Genomic DNA, 16,580 nt, shown 5'->3' on the forward strand with positions numbered 1-16,580 from the left:
TGCTGCTAGGGACAGGTCAGACGATGAAATACAGCTGGTGAAGGTGCAACAGGCGATGAAAGGTTTGGTGGTCGGGAAGGTGCTGGGAGAAGATGGTTTTACTGTGAACTTTTACAGGTTCTTCAGTGGGGCTCTGATCACACTCATATCCAAGCCTAAGAAGGACCCCTCCCGCTGTACATTTTACAGGCTGATATTCTTAATTAATATAGATGCTAAGATCTTCACAAAAGTTTTGTCCGACAGGCTGGAGACGTATCTCCCTGCGCTGATCCACTCGGAATAGGTTGGGTTTATTAAGAATAGACAGGGGCGGACAATCTGAGGAAGACTTTGAAGCTAATGTCACAACCGGGGAAACAGCTGGATGGTTCCGCCCTTCTCTCGTTAGATGCACAGTAGGCTTTCGACCGGGTTAGCTGGGTTTCTGGAGGCGGTGCAGCAGATATTCGGTTTGGGGGCAACTAGATGAAATGGATCCAAGTGCTGTATTCCGTGCCAACAGCGAGTGTCCTAGTGAATGGGGTTAGATCTGAGGAGATACCACTGGTGAGAGGGGCACCAGGTAGGGGTGTCCACTCTCCCTGCTGTTGTACGCTCTGGTGATGGAACTGCTGGCAGCCAAGTTGAGACAGAACACATGTATTCAGGGTATTCGGGTGGTAGGGTGCGAGTACAAGCTGGCGCTCTTCGCTGACAATATTCCAATGTATATAGGGGAGCCAGCGGAGTCTATGGGACCTGTAATAGGGGAATTACAAGCCTACAGATGGCAGTCGGGTTTCAAGGTCAAATAAACAATGTCCCTGGCAATGCTACTGGGACGAGTGGATCTGATGCTCTCGACACTTCACCCAAAGTGATTTTACACTGGTGGACAAATGGCTCAGGTACCTGGGTATTAATATCCCAAGGGATGTTCGGAATCTCTATGCAGAGAATTACCTGTAAATGTGGGCAGGGGTGAAGGCCGACCTGGACTAATGGGCTAAACTGTTTTTTTTTGTGGATGGCGCGGGTGAATATTATAAAGATGAGTATACTGGCAAAGTTTCTCTACCTGTTTCAAATGCTGCTTGCCGCGCTTCCAAAAGATTTGTGAGGGAATGTTAAGAAAGGACTGTTGGGATTTCCATGAGGGATGGCTAGGATTAGTTAGGCTACGTTGGTGCTCCCAAAGCATTTGGGTGGAGTGCGCTTCCCAGACCTGGAAACATACCTTAAAGCAACGCGATTGAGAGATCTAGTTGATCACCTGGATCCCCAGACCGCGAAACAGTGGGTGCACATGGAAAATGCAGTGGCACATCCAGTGCCACTTGGGTAGTGCCTGTGGGTGCCAAGGGATAAAGTTTCAGAGAGAACTCTAAAACACCCAGTCCTGCAAATTCTGTAGGATCTTCAGAGGGAGCGAGCAGACAACGGGGTTATTGACAAGCTGCATATGCCCACCCAACCATTAAAACTGGGATACACGACACAAGCCGCATTCAAAGGTGGTACAAAGTAGGACCGGAAACAGCAGAACAGATGTGGGTGGGAGGTAACTAGGGCTGCTCCAGATTGGCCCACTATCAGTATTTCAATATCTCCAACCCAAGGGGGTGCTGACAGATGGGAAGTGTGGGGCGAACCTAAGCAGGGAGCTGACCACATTTGAGAAGAGCTTGCTATCCCTCAGGGACGACAAGGGGATCATTTCTCAGTTGTACAGAGGTGTCCTCCTGGCGGAACCTGGGAACACGCTGAGGGTAAGAAGACATGAATGGCAGAATGGCCTGGGGATCCAGGTGGATGACGGGTTGTAGGCACATGTGTGTAAAGGAGTATCCAAAGTGTCTGCACCCACACAATATAAGATGCACCCACTAAAAATACTGCATCACTAGCAAGACCTCCCCCTGGCGAGACTGGCAAGGATGTTCCCAGAGAACAGCCCACACTGTTGGGGGGGATTCTGGAGAGGTAGGGACGAACTGGCATCCATGGTGGGAATGTGGGCGACCTGGCTTATATTGGGATAGGGATTCAGTTCAGAGAGACAGAGACCCTCTGCTGATATTGTTCGGGGTGGAGAATAGTAAAGGTGTGCTTGAAACCCCAGGTCACGTGGCACATAACCAACCTTGTCAAGAGATGGAAGGGAGACCGGGTGCCTGCTAAGATGGAATGGGCTACGCTCAATCAGTGGTTCCCGGTCATAACGAAACATATGAGCAGGCTGTACCGTCGATCAGGTAGCCCATGAGGGCTCACCCCTCATGGGCAACAAGAAAGAACGTGAAGAATCTTGACACGATTGGTGGAACATGCCAGGGAGCGGGAGGGGGGATACCTTTACTGAGGCAAGGTGCTCTGTGGAGAACACATGAAACCACAGCTTTCTTGCTAATGAAGCCGGTATCCAAAGATGGGGTCAAGCATTCAATCTGGAAGCATAAACGAGCTTTCTCCCACACTTATTATAATAATAATTTGCATTTCAATGGCAACCCTCAGCCACCGTGTGTAGTGCTTATTTATTGACTTCAGAAGGATGAAAGGCTAAGTTTGGCTTAGTTTGCTGGAAATGCATCTATTGAGTGAGTTTTCGATATTGAAATAGAATTTTAGATTCCGCACATAATGGTACTACCTGGACATACAATAAGATTGCAGCAGCTGGAAAATAGATTGAATACCAGGACATATGATGGCTTTACCTGGCAAATGCCTATCTAAAACCGCAAGCCACAACTGTTGGCTTTGTCATTTGCTTGTTTTTAATAGGACTTCAGAGCATGGAATAGATACAAATCAAGTGGCTGAAGGCACACATGGGTAATACATTTGTATTACTCCAGTAGCCATTTGCATCTGTAATTAAACCATTAACTCCCACCAGAGAGTGTAGAAATAACAGTGACGGGCAAATGTTTGATGTTATTTCTCATGGAGACTGTAGGAGGATGTATTTTGCGTGGGGGAGGGCCAAGGCGATCAGCATTGTCACAGGCAGTCAATGGCTGGGTACATAACCAAACGACAACCACATGCTGTGTGCCCCTCCTCACATGTCATCTCCCTTCTGCCAGTACACCAATGCAATAGCGTCAGCTTAAAGGTGGTACTTAGGTGCCACCTAATAGCCCAAACTAATAACACGGGCCAAAACTGCTTGACCTCAGCTTAGAATCGAACCCTCAAACTTATGCATAACTTGCATCGAGGGAAAAATCAAATCTGGCAACGTCATAACCTGTTTTGGGGGAAATGTTTTACCTGTGCATAGATTCAGTCACAGGTGCCCAGTACAACCGTCTATTCCCATGCAGACCGTTCCCTATACGCCAGCATAGAAACATGTGCATATGGAATCATAGATGCGTAGCTGTTAGCTGCAGGGCCTCTGAGCGGTGTCTCTAGACGACAGTTTGCTCTCTATGGCCACCCTGCATCGCTTTTATCACCCTCTGCGCTGTCCATCATTTCTGGGAAGCGGGACCAGGGGAGGCATGCGGGAATTATATACACAGTAGAACATAGCGGGACCTCTGGGAAACCGCACCACCCACCCGGGGGGAAGAATAGCGGGAACAACAACTGTAACGCTCTCGCTCTGTCTCCACCCATTAACATGCCCCCAGGGAAATGGGCACCAGATCACTACGGCCCCCCTGTGGCAACCTCACCACCTGGCTTCCTCGAAAGCTTGGAGGCTCCTAAGCCTTTTTGAGTCTCAGTAGCCTTAATGTCACAGGAGAGTCTTCACTCCCCTCACAGCAACCCAAAAAGGACACACTTGTGTATGGATCAACTGGGCACTGTGCCACATTTCCTAATGGTCCAATCTTCGATTATGGCTGTACCCCAATCTTTTGGAACGTTTCCCTTTGCCAATGCATTGAACTCCTTTTGAGCATAGCTTTCATTTGGACGTGCCGGATGTATTCGTATTTAATGTATAATATGATGGCTGGTCTGTCTGAGCGCAGCGGAACTAATGAAATGCCCCAATCCCTGCTCTCCCCCTGTGCGCCAAAGTCCAGCGATCTGGGCCGTGAATTGGACAGGAGTAGGGGGCGCGAGGCAGTGCCAGAAGCTAGCTTTGGAACATGTGTGTAAGCACCAAACAGGCAGCGTACATGCTCGCCTTGAGCTGTTATGTTATGTTGATTTATACCGCACACCACTACCGCCCAGGGGCAGTCTCCAGGCGTTCGCGTGGCTCTGCAATGGGGATAGGGTGAGAGGGTAGTTTCAGAACCAGGAGGAACTGCGTCTGTGAGTGCATTGTAATGATGGTGATCATTCTACAAACCACATAAATAAAGCATGATCCTATAGAAAAGGATGTTTTTTCAGGATCTTGAGGCTACATCGCATTGGGATTGGGGCCTAATGAGGACTACGTTGCATGAAAGTTACTTATCAAAATAGAACGAGGTTGAAAGTTTTATGGGATATATTTTTTAATATAGTTTTCTCACCCGTTGAAACTAGTGATCAATATGCCCACAGATAATGTAGACATATTAAGTCAAATACGCAATAAAACACTGCCGTGGGCAGCGTTCATGGACACATGATACCGTCTACACACCACTTATGAAGGAACCATACAAACACATGGGCATGCGCTCATGCCATGATGTCGGAGAGGAGGGGCGGAACGCAAATTGGGTGTCTGCCGCCTCCTTTCCTCTCCGCAATACAGATGCCCCAGCACTTGTGCCGCCATGCGTTTTCATGCCCGTGCAAATGTTGGGGATCTCTATGGAGCCTGCCAGCTTTTTAGGCCAGCATAAAGCATGCAGACTCCACAGGGATCCATTGTAAACGGTAGGCAGAGTTTACAATTACAATTAAACCCTGCGTGTGCATGGCAGGCAGTGTTTCCTCATTTGCACGTCGTAGTGCAAATGTGCATGGCGATATACACCCAAGCACATTGACAGTTCGCCTTGCAAATCACCAAAATTTAGTTTGGAGGGGAGACGCCGGCGTGGATATCTACACGTAACGACTTCCCGCCGCCAAATGATGAGTTCATTTCATGAGCCTCATGGTGTTCTGTGTCTTGTCCCTGTTTTGCTCCCAGACATCTGCTTTGCTTCTTGTCAGTAAGGGAGTGGGCGGCCTAATAAATCAGCAGCTGTCTGCGAAACTCTTAAAACTGTTTATAAAAAGGTGAGCTTTTAAATGAATAACGACCTTTCCGTTTGGTAGCTCCCCTGCGACTGAGGTGGTGTGAAGTAAGGGGAGCTTTTTGAGAGATTTAGTACACGTAGCACACGCAGGACACAGCCATTCGGCGAGGGGGGTGTATGATGCGGCTACAGCACGGGTGCCAGACTCCAGCAGATGGACTGCATGAAGATGTTGACTGCATAGGCTGCTCATGGGAAAGGAGAACTCGGGTTCATCACACTTCTAGACTTTGAATGACCTCAATAGGGACAATGGAATTTTTAAAGCAAAAAATACAACCATTTGGAACTGAGCAAGGAATGAATTAACTATAGAATGGCCCCAAAACCAATGAGAAAAATGCGGCGAAGGGACGGCTTGTGTTATGCTCCTTCATTTTAAATAATGCCAGTAAAGAACGCACTATGTCAGAATTTAGCCATGGAACATGTCAGTGACATCCGGTTAAGGCAGAGGTATGCAACCTGTGTCTATCCAGATGTTTTGGACTCCAACTCCCAGGATGCCCCATTGACTATGATGGCTAGGATTGATGTGAGAGGTAATCCAAAACATCTGGAGAGAACCAAAGAAATGTGAGTTCATAAAATGAAATGAGCATAAGCGGTCACACTTTGATATCCTGAACCTCTGGAAGTAACATTGCAAAAGTTCCCTCTACATCCGGTGAACAGCACGACAGGTGTATGAGTAGAGGTGGCCACCACCAACGCTGAAGTACATAGGTGCTCTCGTTCTGTTCTGCTGCGCTCACATACTTTACTAGGCTGTATCTGCACGACGCTCCGCTTTGACTGCGCGTGGCCAAATACCACAAGCCGCGCTGATCTGTTAAGTTATTGAGATGCTTTCTGAGCACCTTAACCAGCTCCTAATTTTAATATTTACTGACGACATGTTACAAACATGGCCTCAAATGCTCCATAAATACCAGTTAATGCGAAAGTGTGATGGGCGACCATCATTGTATATATTATAGGGTGACGATAGCTGCCCTATATTTAAGGTGAGTCGGACTACCATAGGAACCCCTTGCCATTCTATTGTTAATAACTTTTGATTCAAGTAACGGATTTTTGTAAAGATCAGTTAAAAAAAAAAAGTTATTAAGACATGTGAGCAATCTCTTCTACCTAGAAGTCTACCTGTTATGTGCCTCTGTCGTTGTCATTGAAAACCGATTTCCTATTTAAAGCTAAACCCCTTCCCCAAACTGCCTGTCATTGTAAACCACAGTGTAAAAAGAATTTCCATTTGCTACTGTATTTTCTCTTTTGCAATTTTACCATTTCATTTCTACTTTGCCCTGGTGTGTGATTAGTATTCTTTAAAGCTTCCCTATCTCCTCACGTGTAAGCAATGCGAATTTCCTTTCATTCTGTCCCCTAGCAGTTGTGAGTAATAATCAAAATCCCATTCTGCCCTTTTGCGCCAAAAACAGGTTTTCACTTTCTTTGCTGACTTCCCATCTTGTGGGGGTGGGCTTTACCCCAAATCCGACTTTTTCTCTCTATTCCTACTCCTTGCCACTGCCTTCCGTTCAAAGGAATCAAGCTAGCTGATGTTTGGGTGCGAGTGTTGCAGTGGGGAGTGCAAACCGTTGGTGCTATCACATAGTAACAATTGTTCTTTTTCTGTGTTGTCGTTAAAGACTGTGTGAATTGTAATATGATATCTTAACCTAATTGTGTAGTAGAGATTAGTGCATTTTGTATTGCCACAACACTGGTGGCTGAGAAATTGTTTGATTTTCCTTTTTCATTCAATAATAAATTAATAAATATCTTATTGATACACATTGGCCTGGTTCCTAGTCCATTGTGACACAGGATGTTCAGGAATGTGGGTGCGAGATGGGTTGGAGGCCTACTCAAAAAGAATCTGGAGTATATTAAAGATAAAAACCATTTTTATTGTACGCCACATTCATTGTCGGGGAAGGAGGCCCTGGCTGGAGTGTGATCTGTAATAAAACTGTTACAAGAGACAAATATTTTGCCTTTTGCTGAATTTAATTCTGGTATTTGTAGTCTCCCAGTCAATAATAAAAAAAGAAAAATATATTTATACAGCTACAGTGGGTTTCGGGGTCAGCCCATTAAGGCAATGTTGCCTAATAAATCATCCCACCTTACAAGACCACTTAGAGCAGCATGGCCTAAGAGGGCTGGATCCTTCCTTGCTTTGAAATTAAGCAGGGTCGGTCCCGGTTAATGCATGGGAGACAGTCCACAATCACGAATGGTGTGTTTTTTCTTAGTTTTGAATATCTCATAACACACGGCAGCTGCATTATCTTTTTTGAAACCGTGCTACTGTCAGTCCTTGAAAGTTTTGCACTCTGTCTTTTTTTTGCCTTTTGCTGAATTGCATTCTGGTATTTGTAGTCTTCCAGTCAAGATGAGGGGAATGATGCCACAATTGTACACCTTTTGCCTAACATAGTTCTATAAGAATTTATAGATTTGAGTGGCACTATGGGATGTGTACTTTTCGGGGTTCTCTTTATAAAGCAGAGTGTTGTTGAAAGCCAGACATGGGGGTGAGGAGAGGAAATGATCAGAGTGCAAGTAAGTAATGAGTATTTGCCCACGATGTGGCATGAGAGTTTGTAATCCTGGGCACTGGTGCATTTATTTTCCCCTGATTGTGGCTGCTTTTCAGGGCACAAGAAAAGGACACACATGGGTGGACAGCGTAACTTTTCTTCAGAGGGCATACACAACCCCTTGGTTTTGTTAGAGGTTGGCAAGCTTGCGCAAGTATTTGGCTACCAGGATTTTACTCAGGTTGTCATGTTATCAGTGCAGACGCTTACTCACAAGACCACAAACACTTGTTGCGTATTGAGTTTTTGTTTTCCTGGGAATATTTTATGACAGATTGCTGGGTTTAAAAGGTGATATACTTTGCCAGCATATTTATTGGAACATTTCGTCTCTCAGGTGTTATTTTTGGTGTTTATTTCTTTTTTTTTAAAAGTCCAAGTTTTGTCTTGCACTCTTTCGTCTAAGGAGTAGGTCTATTGAACTACATTTGTATATTCCACTTTAAGATATATGTTCACTTATTGTGCATATATTCATGGGTGCCAGTTCATGGGTGCCAGTTTTTGATCTTTGCTAGGGGGGCAAAAGTACCTGGGCAAATGTTATTCTTGCAGCTAGTCAATTCATTTCCTTTTCTGTGCTGCTTGAATGCAATTAGTTGGGGCTGTGTGATATATCACAACAGTCACCAAGACCCCGGCCATAAAACATGGGGCTTGTAGCACGCTGCTTAACCAAAGTGTGTGATCCTCAGCAATCATTTTATCTCACTGAAGGCCATTGCTAGTGGTCTGGTAGTGTTCTATAATATAGAGTGGGCACAGCCATGGGCCATGGCCACTGTCCATGTGCAGAAGTAATCTATGGAATAGCAAAACCCTTGAAATTCAAACAAAAAACTTTAGTAGCAGGGACGTTACAGTGAGAAATACTTTGTAAAAAAAATAACTTGAAATTCAAGGAAAAAACTTTAGTTGCATGAACGCTGTAGCTCTAGGCTTTATGGAGTAGTGGGCATAGAATCCCTTGATGATGGCTGGTTAATTCTTGCTCCCTTATTTGACCACATATCGGGTGAACAAAACAGGACTTTTTCCATAGTTCCCATCCCACTTCTGGCACGCCGGATATCCCACTGCAAAGGCCCGGCAGTTTACCTGATTCTAAAACTCCCTTTAAGCAAGAAAGTGTTCAATATCCTTGTCACACCGCAATGGCATTCCAGACTGTGGCGTTGTGTGCGCAACTGCCCCTACTGGGGATCTCACGTTACTGCAGATTGTTTTCCTGTCATTTACATTTCTTTGCAGTCACGTCGTCTTATGATATCATATGATAGTTTATTTATATAGCGCCTGTACACAATGTGTTTCAAAGTTCTTCAAGGCAAGGGAGGGAACAAGGGAAAATACAATGCCATTCTTACACGCCATTACCAGTAAGGATGTGAAATTAACTATCGTACTCGGCCTAACAGCATTTCAGATAGTGCAAGAGCTAAGACATAGATAAGGAAGGCAGGGGGAGAGTGGGAAGGAAAAGGTTCAGAAGGCCAACTTAGTTTCTTGGAACAGGGTAACTGTAACGCTCACCTGATTCCCGTAGAGGCGCCGGTCTTGACTGGGCGTATACCGTATCTTCAAAGGTGATGTGTAACACACGGCTGGCTCTTTGGGCTGGACCTCTGGGCACTGTATGTCTGACTCGAAGGGTAAGATGTCTTAGGTAAGTGAACGCCGTGCTCTCCATCTGCCTCGGGGCAGGGTGCTGTAACCAGTTTCTTCACTGGATAAGGGGAGCAGGCCTCTTGACTTCAGAGGACTGCTGTCCGTCGTTTACTGCACGAACGGTAAGTTTCGAGTAATTCTAATGTCTTTAAAGTCTTTAGTAATGATGTCTCTTGTTTTGCAGGGTTCCGGCGATGGTGGATGACGGGCTGAAGTGAGTTGAAGATGGAGCCCGTGTGATGAATAGAAGCGCCTGGAAGCACGAAAGTAAGCGCTTGTTGCCTGCTTCACGATGCGCTCTAACTGTCTTTTTATTTTGCAGGTACAAGTTCGGAGCGGCTGCAGGGTGCCGCAATACCCACTGGGTTAGATGTGGAAAGGAGTAATGGCACGTGAGTATTAAAGTTCCCCAAAGTCTTTAAACGCACCTTGTTTTGTCTTTCAGATGCGGGATGCAGCGCCGAAGGCCTCCGGAGCGTGCGAAGAGTTGGTAAGCTTTTGTCTTTCAGATGCCGGAATGCAGTGTGAAGACCTCCGGAGCGCACGAAGAGTAGGTAAGCCTTTGTCTTTCAGATGTCGGAATGCAGCGCGAGGCGTTGGTGACAGCCGATGGACCAGGTAAGTGAAGAGCTGTCACTGAAGACCGTAATGCTAACCTGTTCTTTCTTGTCTTTATAGGTGTTGCTGAAGACTGGATTCAGGATGGTAAGCCTTTTTCCTTAGGCCCAGGATCAGATGCAGAAGACACGATGAGCGTTCTGCTGCAGAGGATGCAGAATAACACAAAGCAAGATTCATCCATTGGGTGTGGTTTAAATAGCCTCCTGTAGTGCTTAGGTGTCTCCTTCCACAGCCACGCCTAGGTAAGAAAAGAGTTCCTGCTTTCCAGAAGAGTTCCAGTGTTCTGAACCTAGGGAGTGGCTCCTGCCCCACCCAACAGGAAAAGTAGTTCCAAACAGAAGAGGATCAGAGGCTCAACTGGCAGGCAAGTAAGCAGCATGGTCTGCTGCAGGTAAGTCCACCCAAGCATTATGAGCCCGGCGCTTCCAGCGCTGGGACTGGGCATATTTATGAGCCTGGTGCCATTGGCGCCAGGACTGGGTCCAAAAGGTCCCAATTGGGACTGGTTGGCACTCGGAACCTGGGTTATGGATCTGCTTCCAAGGGAGTTGGGGAAAACCCTGACCTTTTGGAAGCAGAGATCATGACAGTAACCTCTGAACAAGCCAGACCAATCAGGGTAGCTATGGCAGGCGGTCAAGACTAAGTCTCAAGAGGTGTGAGGGTGACTGAAAGACCTCAATGAGCAAACAAAGCAAGGACACTTACAAATTACTCCAGACAGGTGTTATATTAAAAATATAGACACATTTATTACAAGGCCTTTGTAATATAGACCATAGTAAATAATTACAATAATACTAAAGTAAACCAACACATCACAATCAACACGATATATATAGAAGACCAGAGGGGTCTAATGGATTAAGAAGCACAAAATATGTAGACCACCTAGATGGGGAGAAAAACAGGCAATGCAAGTAATCATTCGACCCAGTTCCACATCAAGAATACACCTAAGAGGCAGTCCAAGCCCTATGAAGAGAGGAGCCTTATGCACAATAGTACATGCACGCGCTTGTGCCAATGGACAAAATAGGGTCTCTTCAAGGGTCACTAGCAGCTCAGGAAGGTGATTAAGGTCGATGAAGAACAAGTCCCCACTCTTCAAGCAGGACCTCCACTTGCGGGCAGAGGCAGGTTGAGAGTGCGGGATGGAGTCGCTATTTCGCAATAGCGGTGGAAAGGAAAGGGGCCCTCGGGGGCCACTTCATGCTTAAAAATGGGCTCCTGCGATAGGGGCCCCTGGTTGGGGTATGGACTACTCACCGGTCCCAGATGCAGGCAGACCCAGACATCGCCAATACAGTCCACTTCACTTGCAGGTTCGAATGCGACAATCAGGACGTCTCGACACCGTGTAGTTTCCGCGGTAGCAGGCTTCAGGGTCAAGGGGGTCACAAGTGCAGCGAACTTGCACAGGTCGATGACACAGCAGGGCAACACGGTAACCATGTTTACTCCGGTCCGGGCGCACTCATCTCACTTCAGACCTGGGAATGCCAAGTGTACGAAATTCGGTGTAAGGGTGCCGTGGACACAGAGCAAGCAGTATACCAAGTTTCGAGGGCTTCCTCGAAATCGCAGCAGTGACAGAGCAAATGTCCTGCGTAAGCTGGTCAGCCCACTGGTTGGCCACGGGGCACTTCGAAGAGGCTTACTTGCAGGGTTTGATGAAGGTGCCGAGAGTAGTTGGTCCCACTATTCCAATGGGTCAAAGCACCTTCGCAGACCTTCTAGGATGATCAGATGTGGAGGTGTCTTGCAGGACGACAGCGGGCTCAGGGTGCCAAACCTTCCACCAGGTCACCAGCGGTTCCTCGACTCGGCTTCTGGTTGCAGGATACTTGGCTCCTTATCCTTTGTTCGTGTGAACTCAGGAGATCGACATGGTAGTGGTGTTCTCGGCCTCCTCTTATCCAAAGTTCCCTTTGTGCCAAAACTCAGAGGACCCAATGGGAGATCTGCTCACAAACACTCACTACATACGTGGACCAATCACAGACCACGGTGGTCCCAAGCATTCAGGACACTCCAGACTCTCTGGCACCCAGGATGTGTATTGGTAACAGACATCCCAGCCCACATCCTGGAGGCACACACACAAGGCATGCAGAAACCCGCAAAAGCTTTGGGGTTTCGCGGGAAAGTGCATGACCAAATAAGGACTGGCCCTGGTCGGCTCGACCTGGGGAGGGTGAAAGGGCAAGATGGCCAAAGGACAGGACAAAGAACCTCGTGGCATGGCCATTTTGGAGCCAGGCCACCTATTCGTACCAAACGAGGTAAGCGCGGATAACATGGCAAGAAAGGGTTCAAAACATAAGAAAAACGATAGCTGCCACCAGTCCTGTCCGAGACACATCTGCACAGTTCATAAAAACTCCAGCGAGAGTTTCTAGGGCATTTGAAATGACTAGAGACCCAATGGTGCGGTAAAGTAAGTTACATTGCACTCTTGTTACATGTTGCACAAAAGCTGCAACATGAGGAAAGGACTAAGGGAAACAAAGTCTCCCAGTATTGACTGTTTTAAGGGCATGTCAGTTTCCCCATAAGAAGTGAGCGAAAGCCCAGGGGAGTGCGGCTGAGGGCTACGCTTCTCTGGCAGATCAGGGTGTAAAACAGCAGCAAAACGTTTGGGGGTTGACACATGGAGGGAAAATTACATTCTAATATGAAATCTTTCCTAACAGAAACAAACAGGAGACTATCGTACTAGGCCTGACAGCATTTCTGGTAGAGACGGAGAAAAATAAAAGGTGAGGGAGAGGGGTGCAGAAAGGTAGGGGAGGAACAAAACAAGTGACTATCGTACTAGGCCTGACAACATTTCATATAGTGCTGAAGGGTGGGGGGGAAAGGGCAGGGGAGAGGAGCCAGACGAGGTTGCTATCATACTCGATACAGGGAAAATTGTGATAGAGTAAGTGCATAGAAGAAAGTAAGGGGAATAGGGGAGGAGGAGAGAACAGAGAGTAAGCAGTCAAAAAGAGTGGAGAAGCAAGAGGGGAAAGCGAATACAATTGTAGCCAGGATACAAGTTGAAGATGGGAACAGCATGATTCAGGGCCACCATGAGTACAAGATGCAAAGGAAGTCCAGCATGAGAGTTGAGAAATGGTGATGCACCGTGAATCAATGAACCCCATGAAAGTAAAATCCAGCATTGGCCACAAGACGGTGATGGTGAAACTAGAATGTATCAGCATAGACTCCTGCAGAAGTAGGCTGGAGGAGGGCAGGGGAAGCAGGGTAGAAGAATCAAGCAAAGCAGGCAACACCTGTGTGCAAGAAGGGTGGGGGGGTACAAGGGAACATCACGGGGTGAGCAGAGGGGGTGGGGATGGCCTGTGGGGACAGAGGGAGTAAACACATGTTGGTGCATGCTTACCTGCTGTCTAAGCAGGGGGTCGGGCCCTGCGTCGTCCTGGGTTGAACAGGAATTGCCCTTTTCTTTGTTTGCCCTTCACTTCGGACGCCCGGGCGAGAGACGCACTTCATCTAAGAGTTAAGAGCAGCAGGAAGGAAGAGGAAGGGCTAAGAAGGTGGGTAGGGCTTAGGCCAGGTGACCTAGATCCACTTGCACCTGCTCCCCATCTGCAAAGGTTTAGAGCCTGGAGGGCTCCTTAAGTAGGGAAAAGGAGCAGGAATCCGGAAGGCATCAGGTGGGAGGGGCTTAGGCCGGGTGATCTTGCTTTGCCCCGTTGGTTTTACTCTACTGTGCTGATCAGTTCTATTAAAGGCTCCTGACAGAACCAAGCTTATAATGGCACGTTTAAAATCACATATTCAATAAAGCATTCACTCCAGTAATGCTCAGTCTTACTGCTTTTGTCTACTTTCTCATCTCATTTCACAACTTCCTTTTGAGTCGTGATGGTAAATACTAATTCACAGAGCGTTCTCCAATGGGATTGTGCCATTGTAAAACGCGTCTGTGAATCAGGCCCTAACTCAGGCGCTGTAGAAGGGCGGGGCTGGCTGCGTGCTGTGACCTTTGGGAATCGGGAATTCTACAGAGAAACGTAGAGGCTCCAGCGAGTGTACAATTTCGCATTAATTTACGATTGTTTGCTATGAACACCAGAGAAAAGAATTACTCCACGTATGCAGGAAGAGCAGACATGATTCATGAATGTTTCTAGAATGACAAACATCTCTGTAAATGCGAAACATATGCTCGGAAAAATAGCAATGGGCCCTGAAAGCAAGGCCAGTGAACTTTGGTTCCGTTTCCGTTTCCTGGCTTTCAGCAAAAAGGAATCAGTAAAAAAGATAATGTATGTAGGTGTTTTATTTCAATGACATTTCTCTAGGGATTCATGCGGGATTTGGTGTGGGTTTAGATGCCAAATAAGATTGATTGCAACTGTATCCCAAGACGGAGAGGCTTTTTTCATGAAGTGGCCCCCTACTTCTCAGAAATGCCCTGTGAAGCCAGCAGCACTAGGGCTGAGATAGAGCAAACACATGTTCACATGGAGGGTATGGCCACCTGAATTTCAGTTCCTTGCCCCGTGGAGAAATCTTACAGTAGAACTGGAAGCAGAAAAAACCAGCGGACATGACCTTTCCATAGACCGACAAATAACGTTATCAAGGTTTATCAGAAAAGCCAGCTACTTTGCCCATTACTGCTACCCCTGTGCAGGCACTCGCGCCGAGCCATGGAAGTAGGGGTAAGTGGCTACAGCCATAGAAATCGCGTTTTCACTCCTGGAAATGTTTATTTCTGCTTAGGCTTAAAACAGTCATGGCACAGAGAAAGGGGAGAGCAGGCATGGAGTTTCTCAGTGATGCCACCTCGTTTCTCTAAGGTACTTATCATGCACTGTTTCCATCCAAACAACCCACACATGACCTGGGAGCCAGATATGTACATACTCCTGTTTAGAAGCCGGATCTGAGCATGGCTGGGCCCGGAGCGAACTGTTGCTAAATGGTGTGAGGGCAAGAATGGGAGGACTGGACTTCACATGAGAATCATTAGCTCCCTACCCAGCTGATGTATGCTTTGTTAGTGTTGTGGTGGTGGGAGAAAAAGGGGAGGGAGATGGACATTGAATTTCAGAAGAAAGTGGTCGGAAGTAGAGGAGTCAATAGTGAGGCTTGAGGAGGTGAGGGAGGGAGAGACGAAGATTAGGTCAAGAGTGTTACCTTGTTCATGTGTTGCTAGGCTGTGGAGGGAAATCAGGGATTGATCAGAGAGAATAGAGTCCAGCGCCAATTGACAGACATTGGAGATTTCTTGGTGGTCGAACTCACAAGGGAGGATGGCAGGGGTTTCCATTGGCATAAGGTTTAGATGGAGGTCCAATTCTGGGGGAAAGGAGCTAAGGGGGCTGGTGGGCAGTAAAAGAAGAGGACTGTGGAGTAGCAGAAGGGGATGAATGGTACTATGGTTAAAGGAGGAGAAAAAGGTAAGATGGCAGGAGATTGGCAGAGGCATTGGGTTTACTAATCCTAAAGCTAAGCCCTCATTTGGCTGTCTGCAGCTAGTGAGAGAAGTTGGTAGCGTTGGTACGGAGAGCAGTTCGTGTGGCTGTATCATGGGGTGATCACAGTTTCAGTGATGGGCATAATAGATCGTTTATGGCAATGAGAATCAAACGGATCCGTGAGTAAAGAAGTTTCATTGGGGATTGATTGCGGGTATGAGAACTGCAGGGCTATCATGGTGGGGAGGCTGGATAATGAGTAAGGAGGAGAACCTATTCCATGAGGAAGGCCAGGAGGGGAAATGAGGCTGGCTCACGAGAAGCTGGCATTATGTCTTTTATGAGGGAATCCTGCAAAGGCGTAAGGGGGGCCACTACTTCAGGTCAGCAGGGCTTTGGGGTTTCTGTATCTAGGGCCAGTAGGTAAAGTAGGCAAAAGACACAAAGGCGTGCTGCACTGGCATCATGCTGCTTCGCGTGTGATCCCCTGCATTGGGCTGGGGTGTAGGGCGGGTGGACAAGCAGGCAGTTGGCAGCCATGGGGCTCCTGTCCCAAAATGGCTGGCTCGCCATTCTGTTCACTGGGCAAGTGGCCAATCAATGATAGTGGTTGGTGTCCTGGTAGTGATGAGGGGGGGCAGACTGCTCAACCTCTCTACTGGTCCTTCTGGTTGCTTACAGTTTATGTATTCCCAGTAGGCACACAACAGAATAACGCTAAACCACAAAAGCTTTACAGTTTGATATAAAGGAGTTACATGACGTTTTACTGTATGTAAATATACCAAAGTATGAATCAGATATGTTCACAAACACAAAACATCAAGACATGTAGAAAGATAAAAGAATCTCACAAATAATATTTATGCTTTTTAGTAGGGCCTGGAGGAAAATAAATAGTTGAGGTATGACAATATCAGGGGACATGTGTGAAAGGGTCTGTGAAAGAGCAATAGGGATCTGCCAAGGTAATGCTAAACTGAGGAATGTGGGGCGAGAGTGGGAATTGCGTTGGGTCAGGACCTTTGCCTTATTGAATAAGTTAAGGAAAG

At 47.0% G+C, this 16,580-nt stretch overlaps 1 protein-coding gene across 1 annotated transcript in view; it reads left to right on the forward strand.

Moving 5' to 3' along the window:
• IL31RA (interleukin 31 receptor A) overlaps window positions 1-16,580 on the forward strand; it is an 841,398-nt gene that overhangs the window by 372,794 nt on the left and 452,024 nt on the right. The window lies entirely within an intron of this gene.

Source organism: Ambystoma mexicanum, chromosome 6p, assembly GCF_040938575.1.
Source record: "Ambystoma mexicanum isolate Mex_15411 chromosome 6p, UKY_AmexF1_1, whole genome shotgun sequence".
Lineage (NCBI taxonomy): Eukaryota > Metazoa > Chordata > Amphibia > Caudata > Ambystomatidae > Ambystoma > Ambystoma mexicanum.